Source organism: Bombina bombina, chromosome 3 (genome assembly GCF_027579735.1).
Source record: "Bombina bombina isolate aBomBom1 chromosome 3, aBomBom1.pri, whole genome shotgun sequence".
Classification (NCBI taxonomy): Eukaryota; Metazoa; Chordata; class Amphibia; order Anura; family Bombinatoridae; genus Bombina; species Bombina bombina.
In genome coordinates, this window is record NC_069501.1 from 1,403,093 (window position 1) to 1,411,812 (window position 8,720).

The 8,720-nt window shown below is 41.7% G+C and overlaps 1 non-coding gene across 1 annotated transcript; it reads right to left on the reverse strand.

Annotated features, from left to right (window-relative positions):
* Positions 1-1,830: 1,830 nt before the first annotated feature.
* On the reverse strand, positions 1,831-2,018 carry LOC128655000 (U2 spliceosomal RNA). Its single transcript, XR_008401611.1, has one exon. It is a non-coding gene; the product is annotated as a U2 spliceosomal RNA (small nuclear RNA).
* Between the last annotated feature and the right edge of the window lie 6,702 nt (positions 2,019-8,720).

The following is an 8,720-nucleotide window of genomic DNA, read 5'->3' on the forward strand; positions in this document are numbered from 1 at the left end:
GAACACGATACCCAGAAGGCCATGAGTCATCTTCCTGAAATTGTACAAGATATTGCCTCTTTCCATTCCAAACCCCCTGGGCATTAGTTAACTTTTCAACAAAAATGAACATTAGAACAATACTTATGAAGGTAGTCCAAAATATCTGACTCTCTAATATAAGGGTTAAACATATGTAAAGTCAACAAAGTTTTCTCATGCTGGTAAAGAAAAACTGGATGAATACCCACCAAACTAGGATGACCCTCTCTTTCTTTAAATCTTTTCCGTACATTATGGCACAAATCAGTGGACTTAAAAGTAACATCTATAAACCCCATTCTTGAGAAATCCTGAGAACAGAAAAAATCAGAAACATCAAATTTCAACAAGCCCATTAACACCTCCACCAACAGAAAGGTTTCTGTCACCTTTTCACGAACGCCCTCATCAAGTTTAAATCGCACCATATTTCTGAGTCACGCCCCTTGGGCCGACGTAAAATCTCGATTGGCCATTGTAAGTGCAGAAAGGGAATGCCCCTCCCCTAATAGCAGCAATAACCCCAACCCAAAAAAGGGAAGGGGTTCAAGGCCAAGAGAGGGGGTCCTTCCTCAAAATCACACACTTGTCTATCGCTCAGAGGGAATGCCAAACACCCAATAGCAGCAGGAGTCCCAACCCCAAAAGGAAGGGACTCCAGGCCGAGTGAAAGGGTCCTCAAAAACCTTCTGACGGCAGATACTACACTTGATCTGCAGCCAAAAGGCCGAGAAGCGATAACCGCAACGCTCTTGTCTGGGACGCCGCACGCTCAGAGCACTCCCTCTGCCTCGGGGAGACAAATCACACCATTGGAAAGTCACAAGCTGCAGCAGCAAGCCACAACAACACATGCCAGGCTGCTAGGCCAGGCAAAAAACACAACTAGTGACCTGGGATACAAAAAAAAAAAATCTGCTTCATGATAAAAAGTAGCAGCGGCAACGATGACCACCAGGAACCTGCTGCCTGACTACTGTGCATGGCTCCGCCTCCTCCACCCTCCCCTGAAAACGGCCCCCCTCCTTCCCCCCCGCCATCGTCGGAGCTGCACTCTGGATACAGACAGGCAGAAAGGCGTGAAAGCCACCCGGCTGATCAGGCTGATTGCACCTACCTAGCTGCTACTGGATCTTGTGGGCCTAGCTGCCCGCCCGCCCGCCTGCCTGCCTACCTACTTACCTACCCACCCACCCAGCTAGCAGGCTCCACTCATTTTAGAAAAACTTCCATGAGCAGGCACCAGGTGGAGAAAGAAGCACACGGACAACATTGACAGCTCCAAAGACTTTTATTGTCTGCCAAGAAGGAGAGATAGATAGATAGAAAGAAAGAAAGAAAGAAAGAAAGAAAGATTTTGTAAACACATAGATATAAATCAAGCGATGGACACATCAAAATACACACAAAATTATGAAACACATAAATAAATAAATCAATCAATCAATCAATAAATAAATAAATACATACATACATACACACATACATACATACATACATACATACATACATACATACATAAATAGATAAATGAATTCACACAGCAATACATAGATTTGTGAAGAAAGGCTTGTCACATGAAAAAGGAACAACAAAGGCTAACAAACACGTCGCCTTGCCAGGTAAATACCTATCCCTAGGCTTCTTTGGCCCAGCACACAAGGTGTTAACAAGACTCCGAAAAGAAAGCAGGCTCGAAAGCAGCTTGTCGCTGAGGCTTTCTTCCAAAAATCAGCTGCTGCAGGTCCTTTCGGCTTCTGGTTGTTGTATGGATGATGATGATTCTGTTTTTTGTCACACAGCAAAAGAGAGGGGTGCACCGGTCCTGGAGGTACTGCAATACCAGGTCAATGCGTGGAGTGGACAGAGCAAGCTCTTCTTCCATCTCCCTGTTTCAAAAATCCATTTAATATATGGAACCCAGATAGGGCGCGTATCAGATATTAAACTGATAAGAACAGATTTTTTTTTTTTTAATCTTTTATTCAAAAAGTTCACATATATACAAAAATTTAAAAAGAAAAAAGAAAAGAAAACATTTACAGAAACATAAAGATACATAATAAAGAAAATACATATCTAACAAGATAAATGATAAAAAATTACATAATCAAATCATACATTTCCATAATCATAAATGAACACAATTATACATATGAAACAGTAATATACATCCTAATCTAGACATAAAAGACACCTAAACTAAAACAGAATATAATCAATAAACTGTCCCTCACTGACCCTGAAAAACTGACCCTAAAATGAAAACCTAACACTATCCTTCACCCCAAAACTAAAACCTGCAACTAATCCTGAAGATATTTCTCTCTCTGTCCCTTCTCATCTGTCCCTACGACTGTCCCTCTTCAGATCCAAAAATTAAGGACATCTGCAAAAAAAGAGACAAAAAATATCAAAAAATCATCATAAAAACATAAAAAAATAAAGAATTACAAAATAACTCTTCCTAACCATAATTCTGGTTTCCATTTATCAACTGCTCTTTTATCATCAGATTTTTTTATCCAAAAGAAAATACAAATTTACAAAACTGAGACTCAAACCAACACAATCATCAGCAGATAAAGATTCATGTTTAAAGAGACAAATATTATGAAACTTCCATAACCCCTTAACAACGCATGTCGTACAGGGTACGTATTACACAAACTGATCTTTAAAGACCAGCGACATACCCTTTACGCCGTCAGGGGTTTCAAGCGGCTGGAAGCACTCCTGATCGCTTTCACTTGCTTTCAAGGTATTGCAGTGATGCCTTGATATTGATGGGTGCGGTGTAAGGGGAGGGGGGTTTGGGAATGATCTGGGAGGGGGTAGGGTATGGAGGGGGTCAGTTACACTACAAAAAAGTTAGGTTTTTGAAAAAAAAAGTTATTCTATTGCAAAGTGGGTACTGGCAGACAGCAGCCAGTACCCAAAATGGTGGCTAATAGTTAGTGGGGGAAGGGTTAGAGAGCTCTTTGGGGGGATCATGGAGGTTGGGGGCTAAGGGGGATCCTACACAGCAGAATATGATTTTTTTTTTTAAATAATAAAAAAAACATTTTTTTTTTTATTTTAGTACTGGCAGACTTTCTTCCAGTACTTAAGATGGCGGGACAATTGTGGGGTGGGGGAGGGAAGAGAGCTGTTTGGGAGGGATCAGGGGGTGGGATGTGTCAGGTGGGAGGCTGATCTCTACACTAAAGCTAAAATTAACCCTTCAAGTTCCCTACAAGCTATCTAATTAACCCCTGCACTGCTGGGAATAATTGCACAAGCTGTTTGTAAATAATTTCAGTGAGAAATCCAAAGTTAGTTTTTTTATTTAATCGCATTTAGCGGTAAATGGTGGCATGAAATATATCAAAATGGGCCAAGATCAATACTTTGAGTTGTCTACTACACTCCCCTAAAGGGGATCCCAGAGAAGCATTTACAACCATTTGTGCCATAATTGCACAAGCTGTTTGTAAATAATTTCAGTAAGAAACCTAATATTTGTAAAAACGTTTGTGAAAAAGGGAACAATTTTTTTTTTATTTGATCACATTTGGTGGTGAAATGGTGGCATGAAATATACCAAAATGGGCCTAGATCAATACTTTGGGTTGTCTACTAAAAAAAATATATACATGTCAAGGGATATTCAGGGATTCCAGAAAGATGTCAGTGTTCCAATGTAAATAGCGCTAATTTTGAAAAACATTTTTTAGAAACTATTTAGCATGCATGTTTTTTGGTGGTTGTAGACGTGCAACAGATTTTGGGGGTTAAAGTTAGAAAAAAGTGTGTTTTTTTCCATTTTTTCATCATATTTTATAAATAATTTTATGGAAAATTATAAGATTTTTTTAAAATAATGGTATCTTTAGAAAGTCCATTTAATGGCAAGAAAAACGGTATATAATATGTGTGGGTATAGTAAATGAGTAAGAGGAAAATTACAGCTAAACACAAACACCACACAAATTTAAAAATAGCCCTGGTCCTTAAGGGAAAGCCTCTTTCACACTGTTGATAATTTGCAAGGCCATATGATTATTTTCCATAGACAGCTTCATACCATACAGAACAGTGTCATATGTCACAGCAGTGACCCCACACACAGACGCCAGTAGAGGGATAAACTTCTGCCAAATTCCCTTAGCAAACATACACCCCCAAAAGAGGTGATACACAGACTCAGGAGCACCACACTTCACTCTTGGACACACTTTAATCCTGACCAAACCTCACCAATGCTGAAACTAGTGGGTGGGGATGCAGTCATGAACAGTCATCCATGCCAGGTCCTTCTGGGAATTAAAAAGACAGTTATTAGAAACATTGCACCAGATAGATCTAGACAGTTGTTCAGAGAAACGATCTACAGGGAATACAATAGTACCAGCATTAACCCATTTAGTAAGTTTTCTCTGATTAGTGATAATATCTTTAGACAGCTGTCCCAAATTAAAATGACCAATAATTTTCTCTAGAAAAGAAAAAACTTTGGCAGAAGATGGACCATACACCCACTCTTTCTCATAACAGCTATAATCTGGAGAAGAGGGCATTGAGCATTCTTGCAAAAAGAAAACCTTCACACCTAAAGAAAAAACATACGCAAATAAAGCAGCTCTACGCTCCTTAGACTTTATGGAGCGCACATTAAGTGACAAGATGTTAACAGCCATTAGGACATAGAATCAGATCTACCTTCAGAACTCAACCTTCTTTCAATACCTCCAGGAGAATTGGAGCACAAGTAGTCAGAGTGCTCACCAATTCCGAAGCTTCCTACAGAAGATTCTACAAGAGAACCTATAGGAGAATAAGTAATAGTCTCAAAATCAGAAGTCTTATGCAAATCACCCAACAAAGGACAATAGTCCACACAGGCCTCTGCACCACATCTCTGCTTACTCTGGCTCCACTAAAGGATCTTCATTGTCACCATCCGCTTCACTTCTCTTAGAAAACAAAAACGTATCCACCTGACACTCTTCCTCTGAAATTTCCACAGGAATTACCTCTTCAGGTAAGACAACTGCTTTTACAACTGCCTCATTCTCTGTGTCCACTCCACTGACAATAGGAATTTGAGCACGAAGAGGTGTAGAAATGTCTGAAAGAGAACAAAAAGACACATGGTCTTTTCCAGGATGGGAGTTTAAGTCACTGTCACCAGCTTCCTTGTCCTCAGGCGTACCGTCACAGGACTCAGCTGCCATATCTTTGCCTGATAAGAGACCTTCAGTGCAGTCAACAGCCTGGGAAACATCAACAGTACCCTTCCATCTCGACCGCTGATCAAGAGGTTGAAACACAGGACCTGCAGTAGAAACAAGAGACAGAAAAGATTCCTCCAATGGAACCCCACACTTCCAGACTATAAGACAGAAACTTTCTCCAATTCTCCTTTTAATGTAGACTTTTCATCATCTTCAGAGGCATCAGAAATGGATCCAAAAAGATCAGCCTGTTCTTCTTCTTTCTGTGGAAGAGAATCTCTAGAGGTAGAAGGTTCAGACAATGGAAGGGCCTTAGCCACATTAGCATAAGTATTAGTAACCTGGACTTAAGAGGACAATCACAACAGAGATGACCTCTAGCTTCACACAAGTCACAGGTTTTAACTTTGCAGTCCCTGGCCACATGATTATCAGAACCACAATGTGTACACATTTTCTGTGTGCATTTATCCATCATATGCCCATATCTACAGCATTTTCTACAAAAAGGAGGCTGTCCTCTGTAATAATTTTTCCCTTTATTAAGGCCAATAGAAACATTCATGGGGGGACTTAAAACCACTAGGGCAAGAACCATCTTTTTTCAATTTAACCAGATACAACAGTTAACCATTCCATACCCCAAACTGGTTGGTCAGCTTCTTTTGAAATTCCACTTGAGAGCAGAACCTAGAAAGATAAGTCTCAATATCCCCTTTGGAGATAAAAAGTTTAAACATGGGGGCGGAGCCTGGCTGTGCAGGAGAATGGCCGCAGCTGAGTAGAGCTCCTGAGCCAACAGCTAGTTGAAACTAAATAAAAGACCACAAATGGGCTAAGGGCTTAAAAATACCTCTCATGAACCAGGGGGGACTTGTATCACTTATCTTATTCATTCAAGTGCCTGCTCTTAAGGATAAAAGAACATCTGTATTTCGGCAGCTGTGAGACACAGACCGGAGGAAAGGGCGGCACATATAGACACCTGAACGGAGCTGAATTAATCTGCTGCAGTCGCTCCTACGCTAACCCGGTACCTTGTGTGAGCCAATTCTGCGGTTACATAGCTTCAGAGTGGTGACGGGAAAAAGAAAAGTTGGGGCCTACCGGAATCCTTACTGATCTGCCTGAGAGAGGGCCTACACAGAGCCATAGCAGAGGGACCGGCATCCCACGTGGCGGACCAGCGGAGCTATCTGCAGAGGAGGGGAGTATGTAGATGCTCAGTCTGAGCGGAATCACCCCCTAAGATTGTGGTGTGGAGGTCGCATAGGACCACAGAAGGAAACAGGATATATTCAGGCCAAATTTACAGGAAAGCGCCCAGGCCACGTGAGTAATTAAGTGCATATAAAGTTGGTGCTAGCAGAAATCCGGTTAACTAATACCTGCCCCGCAGTTGCAAAAGAGAATAGGCATATAATAGACTTTAACTCTTTTTTAAAATCCACCCTAAAAGCTGATACACGAAGAGGCCTGTATGCAGATTAGATCTATATTCAAGAGACCGGCCGCAAAGCGTGTGGGACAGCCATAAAATTAATAAGGTCCACTTTCAGCTAATACACAACCAGGGGTGCTTGCATTGAAAACATTACCATTAGCTGTTGCCAGGGCAAGCTTTCTGTCTGACATGGCACATAAAAAGTCAGGCCTGGGTGATAAAGGTTTAAAGACTAGAAATATGAATCACTACCTAAAAGGCCCAGAACCCCAGGACCCTGAGGATAATCTATCCCTGCCTGACCTTGCCACATCAGATCTTGACCGCAATACACCTGAGTGCTCTCCACCTGTACAATATGTCACAAAAGATGATATCAAAAATCTCTCATCCAAGCAGGACATCAAAGAAGTGGTCAGTGAGATTAAAAATCTATTTGGAGAATTACGCAGGGATGTAACAGAATTGAATAAAAAAGTTACAACTATTGAAAATGCCCAAGTCACAATGCAAGACCAATTAAAGGAAACTATTCCCCAAGTACAGCACAATACCAATATGATTCAAAATTTGCTAGACAGAATTGAAGATCTAGACAACCGTGGAAGACGGAATAACCTGCGTATCAGGAGAATTCCTGAGAGTTTGCACCCCAATGCATTGCAGGGCTATCTGCAGGACTTATTTAGAGTTATCAAAGGTATTCCCATGGCGCCAGAAGTTAACATAGAAAGAGCTCACAGAGCGCTACGCCCGAAGCCATCTGCAAAAGCACCACCCAGGGATATAATCCTCAGGCTATTAAATTTCAAAGATAAGGAAGAGATCCTTCATCACAGTAGGAATAAACACCCAATCCAACATGTGGGGATCACCCTTCAATTGTTTTCGGATCTTTGTCCAGTGACCCTACAAAAACGTAGGGAACTGAAATTCCTCACTGCCTCTTTGCAGAGGAGCAACATCCAATACAGGTGGGGCTTCCCAACTTGCATAGTGGCCTCCAACAATGGCAATACGGCCACTTACAGAACTGCAGAGGACTTGGAGACTTTTTGCCCTACCTTGGGTATAGCTACCCCAGCACATGATAATTTACAACAGCCAGGGAGATCTCAGGAAGATGCACAACAGCAAACGTAAAGGTCTAGTTCTGAATACTTGTCTTAACCCTTTCTTATTACACAGGATTGCCAGATATGACCACTGTGGACTTGTTACCAAGACAAAGGGACTGACCAGGTATTTTGTTAATAAGATGGTAACCCTCGAGGCCCTGAATGATAGGGTTTAACTAGGGTGGTATGATTGTGTATGTCTAGTTATCTATACATTAGAAATACTACTCCCTCCAGGAAAGATAACTCTCTCTATAATGATCTCCCCTCTTGGAGGCCATAATTACAATAGTTATGTAGTGATATGGATAGAGAGTGCATATTTCCATCAGGTCTCCCTGCCCTCATAATAACCTTCCTCGCATTACCCCCCTGTCCCCTAACCCCCCCCCCCCCCCCCCCCCGGTTCATAATAGAAAAAAAAAAGAAAGAAATGCGCGAATCCCGCGAATTACACAGACTGCAAGGGGACCTGATTTTCCTACAGGAGACCCATTTTGCCAAACATAAAGAACCTAAGTGGCATAACCACAGGTACCCCACTGCACTTTTTGCCTCAGGGCCACGTAAAAATAACGGCATGGGAATATTTTTACACCATAGATTGCCTTTTCAGACTCAAACGGTAGATCGAGATAAGGAGGGCAGATACATTATAGTAGTGGGACTGCTGTATGGTAGGCTCATTGGTCAATGTATATGCACCGAACTCGGCACAGCACATTTTCTTCAAATCCCTCTCTAACAGACTCCTCAAACTCTCTAAAGGGGTGGTGATTCTGGGGGGCGACTTCAACGCACCACTAATTCCTAGACTAGACACATCTAACAGGGTTTCCAGTGTTTCACACCATATTCTGAAGCAAATTAATAGCACCATGAAGACACACCTCTTGCACAACGTTTGGCGTACACTACACC